We start from the raw sequence: 16290 nt of genomic DNA on the forward strand, positions 1-16290 counted from the left end.
ACAGTTGATTGATTGTAATGCTCTGATCCTCATCTTTTTTTCTTGGAACTTTTAAATTGATTGATTATCCAAGGAGCATCAACAAATATAACTTATACAAACTTAAATGATGGATTGGATGCTATAAAGCAAATGTCCTTTTGCATTATATAGGGACATCTTCTTTCAGAAATAGTTTTAAAATTTCAACATGACACCATGATTCCAAAATTAAACTATTATGAAATTACATTTGCGACAACATACGAAGCTGTGTCAGTTCATCCTTTCTTAAGTGAAATTTATATCTGATCTTTATCTTTCTTGTTCGCAAATTGGCATATCAAACAAAGGTACCTATAGATATACTGAACCAGACTAAGAAACAGAATAATTGTGAAGAGGATTGGTGGGATATCACCAATATCCAAATTATGCATCAGAGCATAGCTGATTTATAACTTTGTTATCAGAATGTCTATATGGAATGAAGGGAATATTGTTGTATTCCTCCAATCCTCCATCACTTTCTTTTGTTTATTAATCTGTTGTGATTTCAGTTGATCTATTCATCTAGTTGCATGTGAATCGAAGTAAGTAGTATCCTGCAATTATTATCCAGCTATCTGTTCCCAGCACTCTCTAAACCAACATTCCCAACCTGGAATCCACAGACCGTCCAGTTAATAGTAAGGGTTCAAGTATAAAAAATGTCGGGAGTCACTGCTCTAAACTCTTTGGACGTTTTAACGTGTCAGATCAACCCAAAGGACTTTAAAATCTTGATGCTGGACCTTAATTCAAAACGACGCCAAACTCAATGATTATAAGTTTGCCTTCTCTAATCAGTCCTTCCACTCAGTTATTCTAATCCAACCATTTAATTCTAAAACTGATTTGAGGCCATTTACTCAGCTTATATATCTATTGATCCAGTATCTAGGATGGTAGATAAAAGGAATATATAATTCAAATGCACATAGAAATTCTTTTTTATGTGGTCGAGTTGCTAGATCGACACTCAACCCAGGCACGGATGGAGAGCGTGCAAGGGAGCTGGCCGGGTTCGAACTTGAGACCTCTCGCCCTAAAGTCCAGCGCTGATGCAAATATGCAATTGCCACCAGCCAGCAATTGCAATTATCCAATTCAGATTATTTATAGACAACAGGGAACTATCTTCAAAGTTAGCATATTAGCATGGTAATAATCTATGGTGTCAGCTATTTATCTGTATTTGCAGAATCATCTCTACATTAGAAAATTGTGACTCTCAGTCCATTCTAGGGACTTGAATATTAAAAAAAGTAGAACCTCATCTGAGAGAGTTTCAAGTGGGTAGAAGTCCTGTGTTTCAGATAGTATGCTAATTGTGGGATCTCTCAAACAAACATAATTTACTCCATACAACTCCTTGATAAAATTGAAAGGGCACGCTCCTGTACAACTTCCTGTCATCAGGTGCTGCTGGCAGATCATCAGCTCGGTGAAAAAAGCTCCTTGGTCAGCCTGAAACTTGTTGGTCCACCAGCACATTGAGATGTCCGTGGAAGAATCCTGCAGACTGGCCCATTCCAGGCTGCAGGAGTGCGTGCTGAGGGATGCATTGAAACTTGGTGCAGCCACCTCAAAGGCTCAGTGGGGAAAGACCACAGTTTAGGGTTTTTCCCCTTTTGGAAAGGGAGGGGTCGATAGGTAGAGGGGAGGAAGTCCCTCAATTACTGTAGTGTTTTCTAAAACCTTTGAGTGTCATATGAATGGAAGCAGTGATAGAACAGTGTGGAAAGCATTGACCATGTTTGTGAAGAATGGAAAGTCATGGAATGGTTTATTCATTTTTTTAATTGTGAATAAAATTTACTTTGTTAAAAAAAAGTCTTGTCATTGCCTCAGTCCTGATCATTGGACCAACTGGCCCATTTTATGACAGCTACAGCAACTTGCATTTATCTTTAACATTGTAAATGTGAACATAGAACATAGCGTATTACAGGCCCTTCAGCCTATGATGTTGTGCCAGCCTTTAAACCTGCTCCATGATCAATCTAACCCTACATAGCCCAACCTTTTTCTATCATCCAGGTGCCTATCTGAGATTTTCTTAAATGTTCTTCAGTACTTCCAGCCATGTATTTCCAGACTGAGGAAATATTGGACCATTTGACTCAACACTTGCCAGAGTAGCAGTTTTTAAGGAAGGTTAAAGAGGTAGGAAAGAAGCTCAGCATCATGAAGAAATTTTCAAGATTGAGACTACAAAATGATAGGGGTGCCATTGGTGCAGCAAAGTGATGATGTTCTTGAGGCCAGTGCAGGAGAACTTAAAAGATTGAAGGGATGGGGAATGTTGGAGAGATCGGTAAGTACATTATATCATAGAGTGCGATACAACTGCAATTTACTTTTATTATAAGTGGGGTTCATACATTTTTTAAAAACTTAACATTTATGGGTAACTTTCTGTGGAAAAAGTAAGTAAAAATTTTGCAATGTTGTGCGAGTGAATAGTTGTTCTTATGCTAACTACTCCAAAAGACAGAAACTATGGCTTACTGCTCCTGAGGGAAGGTCCTTGCCTTTGTGTAATCGCTCTCTCCCTTGATGCTGTTGGTGGATGGTGCCAAAGCAAGGTTTAATCGACACGAATTGTAGATTTGGACTCTAATAATTAAGTTTTTATGATGTGTTCTATTTTCCAGTTCTCGTTCAAAAATGTTTTTGAAAAGTTTGTAATAATTACCAAAATGAGCATTTTTAACTACTACAAACTGGGTAAAAACACATTGATCTACTTTTTGCTACTCCTTCTGGATGATTTTTGAATGGGGGGGGTGCTAGAAGATAGTGAACACTGAGCTGAACTGTCGTGAAATATTCCTTTTGATTTTGTGTTTTAAATTCTGTGTTTTCGCTCATTTCTTCTGCTGCAATTTGCATGTTTTTCTGCGCATGGAGGAGAAGGTTTGATGTTTGACATTTTTCTTTAATCGGGTTGGTTCCATGGTTCTTCTTTGTTTTGTGGGTTTCTGTGGGAAGACAAGTTTCAGGGTTATATACAGCATACATACTTTAATAATAAATGGACTTTGAACTTTGAACCTCCACATTTTTCCTTGTCTGTAGTTAGTGTGTCTCATATATAGACTTCATTTAACTACATATATATCTCAATAGGTCATACTTTCTAATGATATTTAGAGTTAATAGCTGCAGTCTTGATTTCTCTAAAATTCATGTTCTTTAAGAAAGTTGCAATAGTAATGCATTTTGAAAGTTAAAATATTTCCACATGTCTCATCTATAGCAATGTATCTGAAAGTAGATCAATGTGTTTTTACCCAATTTGTAGTAGTTAAAAATGCTCATTTTGGTAATTATTACAAACCTTTCAAAAGCATTTCTTTTGGATTAGATGATTACTAAAATAATTCCTTCTTTAACTGCTGTTAACAACCATTTAGTTACTACCACTGATTACCCTCTTACCAAAGTGATTACTTACAAGTTCAAATAAAGGTCGTCAGTGATGGTCATGTCGCAATAAAAATGATCTGTGATTGCCTAATGAGAAATTAAGTAGAGATCCAATTGATTAGAATTGATCCAGATGAACAAGAAATGATAAAAATTGCCAATGGTTCATTTGTAACATAGTAATGACTCCTGGCCACTTTGAATCTCACTTGTTCACACTTGCTAAAATGCGTAACCCCCTTTGAAATGTCAAATTATGTCAGGTGCTACTCCCCTTAAGGAATTGAGACTGTCCAGCAGATTCTTGAGGACAGCTAGCTGCCCAATAATCCAGGCAGGTGTGTGTATCTCCGTGGACCACTAAATATATGTTTGTGGTCCTCCATTGCTGTAGCTCATCCACTTCAAGGGTTGACATATTGTGTTTTCAGAAATGCACACTACTGTTGTAACACATGGTTATTACGAATTACTTTTGCCTTCCTGTCAGATTGTCTGGCCATTCTCTTCTGACCGCTCTCATTAACAAGGCATTTTTGCCCACAGATCTGCCACTCACTGGATGTGGTTTTTTTTAATTTCTTGAACCATTCTCTGTAAAATCTAGAGACTGCTGTGCATTAAAATTCCAGGAGATCAGCGGTTTCTGATTTACTCAATATTTACTGATATGGCACCAACAATCATTCCAGAGTCAAAGTCAGTTAGATCATATTTCTTCCACATTCTGATGTTTGGTCTGAACAGCGTTGAGTTGCTGCCTCATCATTGGCTGATTAGATATTTGCATTAATGTGCATGTGTCCCTAATAAAGTAGCCACTGATGTATACTTATCTATTAATTCTTCTGTGAGTGTTCTAACTAAATATTCCTAAGCATGGTTCGATATTATTAAAGAATCACAGACCCTGGTGAACTTTAGCAGACTGATCACATACTCAAGATTGGCCACCACTCATTTGTATGATAAGCTTGCACTTACATTTATACTTGTCAGAACATTGTAGTACAACTGTATGTTTGCTCTGCTCTTCACTCTTTGCTGCCATGAGGCTGTGGCTGTGGCTACGGGCCTGTTCCGGCTGCTCTGGGCTTTGTATCTGTGGGCTCCGCGACATCTTGCTCTGCTGCGTGATGAAATGCGACTGAGGCTGTGGGCCTCTTGGGCTACTCTGGGTTTGGTGTCTATGGACTCACTTTCATCCTGCATGCTGTTTGTTTGCTTTTATTTTTTGCACGATGCGTTTCTTTCTCTCTCTCTCTCTCTCTCTCTCTCTCTCTCTCCCTCCCTCCCTCCCTCCCTCCCTCCCTCCCTCCCTCTCCCTCTCCCTCTCCCTCTCCCTCTCCCTCTCCCTCCCCACATCGGGTGTTTGTTGGATTTTTTAAAGAGGGTTTTTGGGCTTCTTGTATTGTGGCTCGCACAACATGCTGGAGGAACTCAGCAGGTTGGGCAGCATCCGTGGAAACGAACAGTCAACATTTCGGGCCGTGACCCTTTGTTAAGACCGTGTTGCTTTGACCCCAGCATCTGCAGTGTATTTTGTATTTTGTGTTCTGTATTATGGCTGCTGTAAGGAGACAAATCTCAAAGTTGTATAATATATACATACTTTGATAATAAATTCATGTCACCCATTAAACTAACCAACAAAAGGACTGTTTCACTGTGGCCTATTTTTAGCTACAATATTATTGATGATGTAACAACATGTGAGCTGAATGTGGCATCAAAATAACATTCATATGCAAAAATACTCAAATGAGGCATAAAGCCACATGATCATTGTTTGCCTTGGCTCTGTTATTTCAGCATCCGGTTGGAACATGGGGAGTTCCTTGATCATGAGAATTCTTCAAGCAGGAAAAGTTTTACACACTTTTCATATTTTATTATAATAATCTTGTTTAAAGAAATTAATTCGCTGTGATATTCATATCTATTTGGCAGTATCTTTTATCCCAAATGTAAATTTATTTTGATCTGCCTTAGACTAAAATGATGCAAGGATGCCAGGGAGCGGAGCATGCACTCAGACCTGAACACCTTTACCTGTCAAAGTCTGTGGCCAAATGGCTATAGCTGCAGTGATTCAGAAGGTTGACAGCTGTCGAGCTTTATCATCCGCAGCAAGCACACCTGCAGGCAAACTACAAATATGGATACCATTCCTCAGATCTTGTGCCCTTGGCTTACTTCTGGGTAACAACGCAATATCGCTAATCTCTTGCTCACAGATCATAAGTCTGTACTTCATCTCCTTTCATATTGAATAGCATTACACGGGTCAATTTCACGAGTGTCAGTGCTATAGTTTACAGGCAATAATGGGCAAATGCTCTGAACTGAACCAAAAATCTGCGTTTGGTTACAAAAGGTGTCCTACATAACATTATAATGGTTTTAACATGTGAGCCCAATGAATGTTGGATTATAACAAGGCCCTGGAGTGTAACTCTGTGCTTGGCTCTCTGTCGGGCTTTCACCTACAAAACAGCACCAAGTTATCCTTATAAAAATCATATACTCTGTGATCCTGCTATATTTTACAGTCTTTCTTCAATCATTCTGCAGACTTTGACACTGTTGTTCACACCATCCTCTGCCCACCTTTAAATAATTCTGTTCCTACTTTTCTAACTGTAGCCAGAGTATCTGCAACAGTGGGATTTCTTCCATCTCAGCCCCTACCTCAATTCATTCAGGAATGTATTCCTGTACCTTCCATTCGCCTTTGGCCACATGGCAACAAAGCACTGAGGTTCCTTCTTCGAATGTCTCCAGCCTACCCTTCAGCTTTAAGGACTAACCTGTGTGATCAAATTTTCGTAACCTTTCATCAAAACTCCTTTGGCGCAACATGCAAATTCAACCAACACTGCATTTGAAGTTGCAACAATATTTTTCTAAGTCATGCATGCTAAATAAATGTAATTGTTGTATAAATCACAGCTTAAAAATGTGATTTTTATTAGCTATTCTGAAGTAGTGAGAGAATTAGATAAGAAGGCACATGAAAAGTTACATTTTTGTGGCAGTAACCTTGCCCTCATCACTTTCTCAATGGCACTGATAATATTTGTTTGTTTGTTTATATTGTGTCAGTTTCTAGGCCAAGCAGGTACACTGGACTATATTCAGCTTGCTTCCCACCTTCTGCAAAGTATAATCATTTACCATTTTCTGGGGAAGATGCATTTACACCGTGCTGTGCTCATTTACACCTCATGAAACATCAATCAGGACTTCCGAATCTATACCACTCTGCCACCTACGCATACACATTATTCCATACTTTGGCATTGGTCTGTTTTTGGCTCTTCCTTGCTCGGGCTCTCCTCCCAGTTCTTCTGCACCTGCCACCATCATTTCTACCCACATCAATCTGACAGCAGTCACTGAAATGACTGATTCATATACCAGATATTTTTTGTTCCAAGCTTCCCTTATGAAGCTATGTGGCCAAATCCTTTTAAATGTGCCTTCTATATTACAACTTTATTGAGATACGGTGTAGAATAGGGCCTTCCTGCCCTTTGAGCCACGCTGCCTTAGCGATTCCTGATTTAACCCTACGCTAATCATGGGACTATTTAGAATGACAAATTAACCTACCAACCACAATGTATTTGGGCTGTGGAAGGAAACCGGAGCACCCAGAGAAAACCCACACATCCCACAGGAAAGACGCACAGATTCCTTACAGATGACATCGGAGTTGAACTCTGAACTCCGACCCCGAGCGGTTCTCCCATTTAAGTCAGTCATTGTCCCCCAGGCACAAACGGTGATGAAAGCTGAATGGTATCAGCACTGTGCAGATTCCACAAATGAACTCAATACTTAACAGACATCCGAGCTATGTCACACGCCTGTCACCCAGTTGATGCTTCCCTCACATTAAGTAACCTGAATAGATCAGCTTCCTTTCTGCAGTAGACCACTAGATGTCAGCTTGGTTCAGGGGAAGTGGTTCTTTGCACTGAATTGGAAGATAGCGCCCTCAAGCTCCTCTCCGACTTCAGCAGTGACTTGTGCAAGCCCTCATTGTAACCCCATGGGTGAGATGTTCTGTCGAAGATGCTGTTGTTATCACTGAGACTTTACACTGAAGCTTGTTCAACCTATGCAGCTATGCTGGTTGTTGATTAACCTAACAAGCCGCCCTTCCAGTAGCACCATGTAATAAAATTAGTTATGAAAGAACTCACCAGCGATTGTTTGAAGAAGAGCCGGGAGTTCTCCTTGTGCCCTGGCCAATATTCATCCCTTAACTTGCAACACTAAAGCATTTCATTTTATCATATTGACTTTACCGTGTGTGAAATTGCTGCTGCACTTTCCTGTAAAACAAGATTGACTGCACTTTAAAAAGTAATTTACTGACTTTGAATGTTCTGGGGTATCTTGACAACATAAAAGGATTATATAAATGGAAGTTCTTTCCCTCAATATAATCGGATTTTCCATTTTCTGTCTGTAAAAGGTATGCAATAATCTAGAAAAAAAGGAGTGAAATCGTGCATTTGTATATTTTGGTCTTCTAAAAACAGGAAAGGGGAGATTCAGTAAAATATTAAAATAAATTGTGTTGCATTTTACCTTGTGTGATTTTCCAGCAGAATGCCAGGTGAAGTGGAGACTATCAGAAACCTGACCTAAGCGGAATTTCAGATTTTATCCAGGGACATTTTGCATTTACTAGGATTGGCTTTCCTTGTGAGACAGACAGGTTGCTAATTTAACTGTGTTCATCAGTCATTAAGAGTGATTTTAGTTGCAGTTATTGAACTCAATTCAGTAAGTTTGGATTTCCCAAATTCCTGACTGTTGGCAGTAAAATCTGAATAGGGAGTGAGGATCATTAATAGGACAATAAAGAGCTGACAACAAAGTTTCACAACAGGGCAGACCAGTAGTGGAGCAAGTAAAGCAGCTGTCTCAGTGATCCAGTGACCTGGATATGATTCTGACCTCTGACAACGTCTGTGTAAGATTTGTATATTCTTCCTGTGACCACATGGGTTTCACGAGAGTTCTCCAACCTTCTCTCCTACATGCTAAAAATAAGCAGATTAGTAGATCAAATGACCATCTGATATGTAAGTGAGCAGTAGAATCCGAATTTGATGAGATCATGGAGAAAATGAAATGCGAATGGACTTTGGCAGTTGATGACTGGTGCAGATGCAGTGGGCTGAGAGGTCTGTTTCAAAGTTAGAGTCTTAGAAAAGTTCAGCACAGAAACAGGCCTTTTGGACCATCCCATGCCGAACCATTTAAACTTCCCACTCCCACCAACCTGCATACCCCTACCATCCATGTACCTATCCAAACTTCTCTTAAGTGTTGAGATCGACCTCACGTGCACCACTTGTGCTGGCAGCTCATTCCACTCTACCCTCTGCGTGAAGCAGCTTCTCCTCATGTTCTCCTTAAACTTTTCACCTTTGGCCCTTAATCCATGACCTCTGGTTGTAGTCCCACCCAACCTCAGTAGAAAAAGCCTGCTTGCATTTAACCATCTACAGTATATCCCTCATAATTTTGTACACATCTATCAAATCCCCTCTCAATCGTCTACTTTCCAAGGAATAAATTCCTAAAGTATTCAATCTCTTCTTATAATTCAGGTCCTCCTTGTAAAAATTTTCTGTGTACTCTTTCAACCTTATTTACATCTTTCCTATGACTCAAGACATGTTCAGTACATGTGCCAGTTCTGAAACTCAATAAAATGTCCTCCTCACTGACATGTTTTTCAGAGTATACTGTGAACAAATCCTGACAGGTTGAAACATCTTATTCACATGCCTGTGGATAGAAATCACATTCATTATGGTTCACTCCTACCAGAGAGGGGAAGCACAATTGACTACGAATGTCGGAATATGGAGCAAAAGAGAGAGAAAAAGACAAGTTGCTGGAGGAGCTCAAGTGGGTCAGGCAGCATCTGTGGAAGGAAATGGACAATCAGCATCTCAGTTGAGAACCATCAGGTTCAGATCAAAGATCAAAACACTGACAGTCTTTTTCCCCGTACATACGCTGCCCGACTTGCTGAGTTCCTCCAGCAACCTGTTTTTTTTTTGCTTCAGAATAAAAAGGTGATTAGATTTGCTACTACGGATGCAGGGAATGATAGACCTGTTCATAAACCAGCTTGAGGTTTTCATACATAGGAGAGGATTATATTCTATTAATATGTGACTGGTTTGCAAACACATATATGTTTCTTCAGATGTGGACAAAGCACCTGGGCAGTTGTGGTGATGCTTTGACCATGTAACATTTTGCCTCACCAATTTATTTTCAATCCAAGTAGCCTTGAGGATTAACTAAAGTTCAAAAAGTTCCAAGTCTGTAGTAAGTTTTATTATCAAAGTACATATATGTCACCATATACAACCCTGAGATTCATCTTCCTGCAGATATACTCAGCTAATCTATAAAATAGTAACTGTAGCAGGATCAATGAAAGATCAACTAGAGTGCAGAAGACAATAAACAGAGCAATACAAATATAAATAAACAGCAATAAATAAAAAGAACATGAAATAAAAAGATAAAGTGTCCTTAAAGTGAGATCATTGCTTGTGGGAACATTTCAATGGATGGGCAGATGAATGTAGTTAACCCTTTTGTTCAAGAGCCTGGTGGTGCGAACCCTGAAGTTCTTGTACCTTCTTCCTGATGGTAGCAGAGAGAAAAGAGCGTGACATGGGTGGCAAAGATCCCTGATGATGGATGCTGCTTTCCTACAACAGCATTTAATGTAGATGTGCTCAATGGTTGTGAGGACTTTACCCATAATGTACTGGCCTGAATCCACTATCTTTTGTAGGATTTTCCTGCTGGGGAATAAAGCCTTTTTTATTCAGAATGAAGCGAACAACCTGACTAATGATCTCCAATCCATGAAAGATGCCAATCAATGAAGTGTGGGTGTGCTGTCACAATACTCAGTTGATAGCTAGATTCATTAAAGGACAAAGCACCGGGATACAAAAACTGTGCTTTGGGTAACTTGATCACACAAGATGAAGATTTCAATATGAACTTGCCAAGTTGTCTAGAATAGCTGTGCACTTCAGAACATACCTGATATGAGAGGGTTGGTCACATTCACATGCAGAGCAGCAGGGGAAGGAGGTGGAAGATGAAGCTTCAGTCCGTGTTGCAGAATCACTGCTTTGCTAAGTCGAATGGCCAGGATGTACAAACATCTGCAAGGGTCAGTTTATCATCAGATAACATTGGACGGAGCTCCCTTTCTGCCTCATTCACTATCACCAATATAAAGCAGTCCTGAAGAGACCCAAGCAACACAAACAAAATGCTGGTGGAACGCAGCAGGCCAGGCAGCATCTATAGGAAGAAGCACTGTCGATGTTTCGGGCCGAGCCCCTTCGTCAGAACTAACTAAAAGAAAAAATAGTAAGAGGTTTGAAAGTAGGAGGGGGAGGGGGAAATCCAAAATGATAGGAGAAGACAAGAGGGGGAGGGATAAAGCTAAGAGCTGGAAAGGTGATTGGCAAAAGGGATACAGAGCTGTAGAAGGGAGAGGATCATGGGACGAGAGGCCTAGAGAGAAAGAAAGGGGGAGGGGAGAACCAGAGGGAGATGGAGAACAGGCAAAGAGTGATGGGCAGAGAGAGAAATAAAAGGAGGGGGGAAACAAATAAATCAGGGATGGGGTGAGGAGGGGCATTAACGGAAGTTAGAGAACACTGACTTCTCTAACTTTCGTTAATGCCCCTCCTCCCCTTCTTACCCCATCCCTGATTTATTTATTTCCCACCTCCTTTCTTTTCTTTCTTTCTTTTTTTTCTCTCTCTGCCCATCACTCTTTGCCTGTTCTCCATCTCCCTCTGGTGCTCCCCTCCCCCTTTCTTTCTCCGTAGGCCTCCCGTCCCATGATCCTTTCCCTTCTCGAGCTCTGTATCCCTTTTGCCAATCACCTTTTCAGCTCTTAGCTTTATCCCTCCCCCTCTTGTCTTCTCCTATCATTTTGGATTTCCCCCTCCCCCTCCTACTTTCAAACCTCTTACTATCTTTTCTTTCAGTTAGTTCTGACGAAGGGTCTCGCCCAGAAACGTCGACAGTGCTTCTTCCTATAGATGCTGCCTGGCCTGCTGTGTTCCACCAGCATTTTGTGTGTGTTGCTTGAATTTCCAGCATCAGCAGATTTCCTTGTGTTTGCATGCTGAAGAGACCCATGCATGATTTGCTAAATTTTCCCGTCTCACAAATGTTGATGTAAATGCTTCAACTCAGAAATGTAGACAATGAAAATTTTGCACTTCATCACTACGTTCAAAAGCTCATGGTTATACCTGAAGGCCCCTAAATATATTTACCCTTCCTCTTTCCAATGATCCTGAGTGATATGATAGGCACTTTTTGTGAGAGTTGGGCTGTTCAAGTCCTTCTTCGAATGGTTGAGATGCTGCTGTCCATATCCTCTGGGTTTTGCAGGTCACGATGGTCTCTGAATTCCTCGATGCAAAGATGCCTGTGTAAGGATTAACTTAGCCATCAGGATAGTGGTCATTGCATGGTATCTGATAAAGTATCTGTAGGGAAGGAATAGGTGTGATTACCACTTACATCTCTCTCTACATCATGCCATTCCAATACTTACACACTAGCACAGGCAGAAACTGCGCATTCTGCGTTCAGCCGGTGAGATGCTGGCCAACACAGGCTGGGATAGGTGTTGCCCTATTCATAGTGTAGTTCATAGTTTGCAAGGACTGTTGGGAGCCTGACACTTTTTTGGGGTTATGAGATGTCCACAGTACAATGGAGGATTTCCAGAAATGGTGAGCCCCTTAGAGGATAGAGCTTCTGTGGGCAGTGATAACTATGCTTTAGTTTGAAACTGGAAATAGTGTTTCATTAAGTCATGTATATTGTCTAAGTGTATTGCTGTGATATTGTTATCAATTAAATATTTATTGTACATAAAAGAGGATCGTTGGATTGTAATATTCAATATTCCATGGGTATGTCCATGGAAAATCTAGCATTACAAACACCTGAGACTTCTAGTGTTACATGCTAAAGACAGATTCCTCTTCACTTTCCTCAAATGCACGAGGATGATACTTACTTTTCTTCATCTGATAAAACCATCAAACTGTTTCTGGAGCTGAATTAAAGGCATGAGAACCATACGGACCTCAGGTGTTATCTCCAACCATGACTTCTTCATTTTAGCAGAAAGGCTGGTCTCTCTTCACAGCGTTATGAACCAAACGTGGCATATCACAACACATCTACAGATCTTTGCAGAACTAAAAAGCACTACAATGTGTTTGCTCTTCATTAGCAATGCAGGCAACTACAGGATTCGACAGCCCTTGAGTTTCTAAGGCACCTTATACACAGCCTAAACTTTGTCATTCTGTGTTCATTCTGAGCACCTCCACTCCGTCCACCACAACAGACAGGATCTCCCGGTTGCCACCCACTTCAACTCTGCTTCACATTCCCATTCGGATATGTCCATACATGGCCTCCTCTACTGCCATGATGAGGCCAAACTCAGGTTGGAGGAGCAACACCTCATATACCGTCTGGGTAGCCTCCAGCCCCTTGGTATGAATATCGAATTCTCCAACTTCCGGTAATTCCCTCCCTCTTCCTTCCACCATCCCATTTTCACTCTGCCTCCCCTTCTAGCTGCCTATCACCTCTCTCATGATTCTGCCTTCTTCTACTACCCATAGTGTTTTCCTCTTTCATTCCTTCTTCACCTCTCCGGCCTATCCCCTCCCTGCTTCCCCTACCCTACCCTACCCCTTGATCTTTCCTCTGATTGGTTTTTCACCTAGCACCTTCCAGCCTCCCCATTCCTTCTTTATAGGGCCCCTGCCCCCTCCTTCTTCAGTCCTGACAAAGGGTCTCGGCCCGAAACATTGACTGCTCATTTCAACGGATGCTGCCCAACCTGCTGAGTTCATCCTGCTTGTTTGTACGTCTTGTCATTCTGTCAGCTGCTCTTCACAATTGGTCAAGAAACCTAGAACTAATATAAAGGTGCTCTAGCAAATGTCTCCCAGTTTACAATATCAGGAAATTGAAATTCTATTAAAAGGGTTCCTTGGGAATCAGCTGTAAATGGATCAATTGATCTATTGTTCCCCACTTGTGATAGATGTTCACTTTCAGGGACAAGGGCCATCATGTTTTACCAAGCTTGCTTTCTAAACACAGCAGCTGCCACTTGTAAGATAAAACAGTTGTAAGTAAACTTCCAACTAACATTGCATAGCTTCTGCCCATAAACGGGAGCCAGTCTTCAGTTCTTAGCATGTAAATAGAAAGCAGAAATCAGTTTTATGCTAAAGCAAAGTGCTGTCTATAGAGCAATTCTGCAAGCAAGCTCTATTAATCGCATAGACATAGCATCCTGTCTTAATGCTCCAGAGCTGCAGTATTCGAATATGAGTTATTTAATTTGGCTTGTTTCAAAACAAAGCTGACTAAATTGCTTAGTTCAAGGAAGCTTGCAGGCCATATGGATACAATCATTTAGCACATAGGTGTCAAACACAAGGCCCGCGGGCCATATCCGGCCCGGCGTACAATTATATCCGGCCCGCGAGATCATTTTAGATAGATCTATTATTTTAATTATTAATGGCCCGGCGATATGAAGCGCTGATAACACACAAACTACAGATCCCATAATGCAGCGCAACAGCTGCTGATAGGCTACCCGGGTACATTCCCGCGTCAAGCGTCTGTTGCTGTATACAACGCTATTCTGAAGTCAAAGCTGCAGTGTAATGGGTCACTAAAGGCAAAGTACGACACTGCAGGGCCCGTACATTTTATTCGCTCCATTCCTGAAGCAATGCCTCAGCTCCATCTACATGCGGCTCGAACCTTGTGCATGTTTGGTAGCACATATCTGTGTGAGAAGCTTTTCTCAGTGATGAAGATTAACAAAACATCACACAGGAGTCGTCTCACTCATGAACACCTGCAGTCCATCCTGAGAATCTCCACAACACAGAACCTTACACCAAACCTAAACGAACTTATTGCCAAGAAAAGATGCCAAGCATCCAGCTCTGACAAAACGGCATAAGAGCAAAGAAAACTGAGTATTTTGATTTGTTGTTGTTTTAACTTTTGCTGAAAAGCACAAATTTTATTTATATTTTCAGGGTTTTTTTGCAGCATGCTCATATTTCTAACTTGTATAATACTGACAGGAGATATTTTTATGGAGAGCAAAATATTTAAGTTATTTAAAGTTTTAGTTTATTTTTTCTGGAATAATATTCCTGTCTGTTTTTATTCATATTTATGTTCAAAAAATGCTTAGTTTTAGTGTGTTCAATAAATGTTTATCCTGTTCGGCCCGCGACCTAAAGTGTGCTTTGAGTTTTGGCCCCATGTGCAAATGAGTTCGACGCCTCTGATTTAGCATATCAATAACTGATTTATTAATGTTGGTAATTTGACGTACTCAAGAAAGTTGTCTTTGTGGCAATAATCATGAGTACTAGGGTCTATGTCTCCAATAAGCTTTGAGGCTGTTTGTGTGAAGGAGGAAATATCATATATGTGTGAAGTCACCCACATACCAAAGAAACTACATAAATGTAGAGAGCAGTTCAAGCATATTAGGAATGGGTAAGGAACATCAAGAAGCATGAAAAAAACAGAGGATAAACTAGAATCCATTCCACTGGCTTCAGTTTCTGCAACAGATGGTTTGTTGAGCTGTATCATTGGTATGTCTTTTAGTTCATTAGAATTATACCCTGTATTTTGGAAATCCTTCGTGTTGTAGCAGTGGTTTGTAATTTGGAAATATTTTATAAGATAGAAATGCTCTGTGAGTTTTAAATGTGTTTTAAGAATGTTGTTTGGGTTTAAATATGTATCACTAAAAATAAAATAATTGTGTTTTAAACTAATTTGATAGCTTGAAATATCATCTCCTTGCTCGGGAGGAGGGATGCACCACTTGAATAGTGAGTATTGGCAGCTAAACTCGCTGCGGAGAATAAACAGGGAAGTGAACTAGTCTTTAAAGATTGAGTAGTTGCAGGACAACCTCCCTTTAGTGAGAATACGTATGGCTATTTATATCTGATAGGTCTTAATGTTTTTGTTTGAGTTTAGAATTTTGTGGTCAGTAAACCCAATACCATCACACACCACACATCAATCATCCAATTTAAATTCACCTACAACAGTCATCCAATTTAAAGTCAACTGCAACAGTCACCCAGTCCAAGGCCCACTTAAGTACAATCAAACCACCAATAATTACTGAATTAAACATAACAGCAGCCTCCCCTTGCAGCTCCAGTCCTCAATCAGCAATTACTTACCTTGTGTCACTTATCATTGTCAGCTGACCTTTACCTTGACTCCTCACTCTGATTCACGATCCTAACCCATGCCATTGGGTCCTTCTCCTTACATTCTTCTGGACTGAGTTGCCTGATTTCCTTTGTGGACTACAGTCGTGTATCACTTTCTTATAGAAGGATAATTCAGTCGTGCTACAACCTTACTCCTTGAACACTACGAATGTACGGGTAGTAGGCTCACAACTAAATCCTTCAATGGGATATAATATAGTGACTGAGTAATGTGCCTCTCTGGGCACTAAGGGAAATCTGGGAATTTGCTTCTGGAAAGAATGTTGAAATTTTATTTCTCCAAGTGGATTGTGGCAGCAGGGTAGGTGGCATAAGTGTCAGATGTGAAGATCCAGTTAGTGTTAACATTGGTTATTTGTTGGAAGCACAACAATCACAATCATATCTTCAGAAGCCGTGCCAGAGTGATCAATCACCAGCATCG

The 16290-nt window shown here is 40.5% G+C and overlaps 1 long non-coding RNA gene across 1 annotated transcript; it reads right to left on the reverse strand.

Moving 5' to 3' along the window:
• Positions 1-2568: 2568 nt before the first annotated feature.
• Positions 2569-7250, reverse strand: LOC140715095 (uncharacterized). Its single transcript, XR_012096056.1, has 3 exons — positions 7158-7250; positions 3482-3540; positions 2569-3005 (listed from the first exon to the last, which is right to left on the reverse strand). It is a non-coding gene; the product is annotated as an uncharacterized lncRNA (long non-coding RNA).
• Positions 7251-16290: the final 9040 nt, after the last annotated feature.

Source organism: Hemitrygon akajei, chromosome 23 (genome assembly GCF_048418815.1).
Source record: "Hemitrygon akajei chromosome 23, sHemAka1.3, whole genome shotgun sequence".
NCBI classification, from domain to species: Eukaryota; Metazoa; Chordata; class Chondrichthyes; order Myliobatiformes; family Dasyatidae; genus Hemitrygon; species Hemitrygon akajei.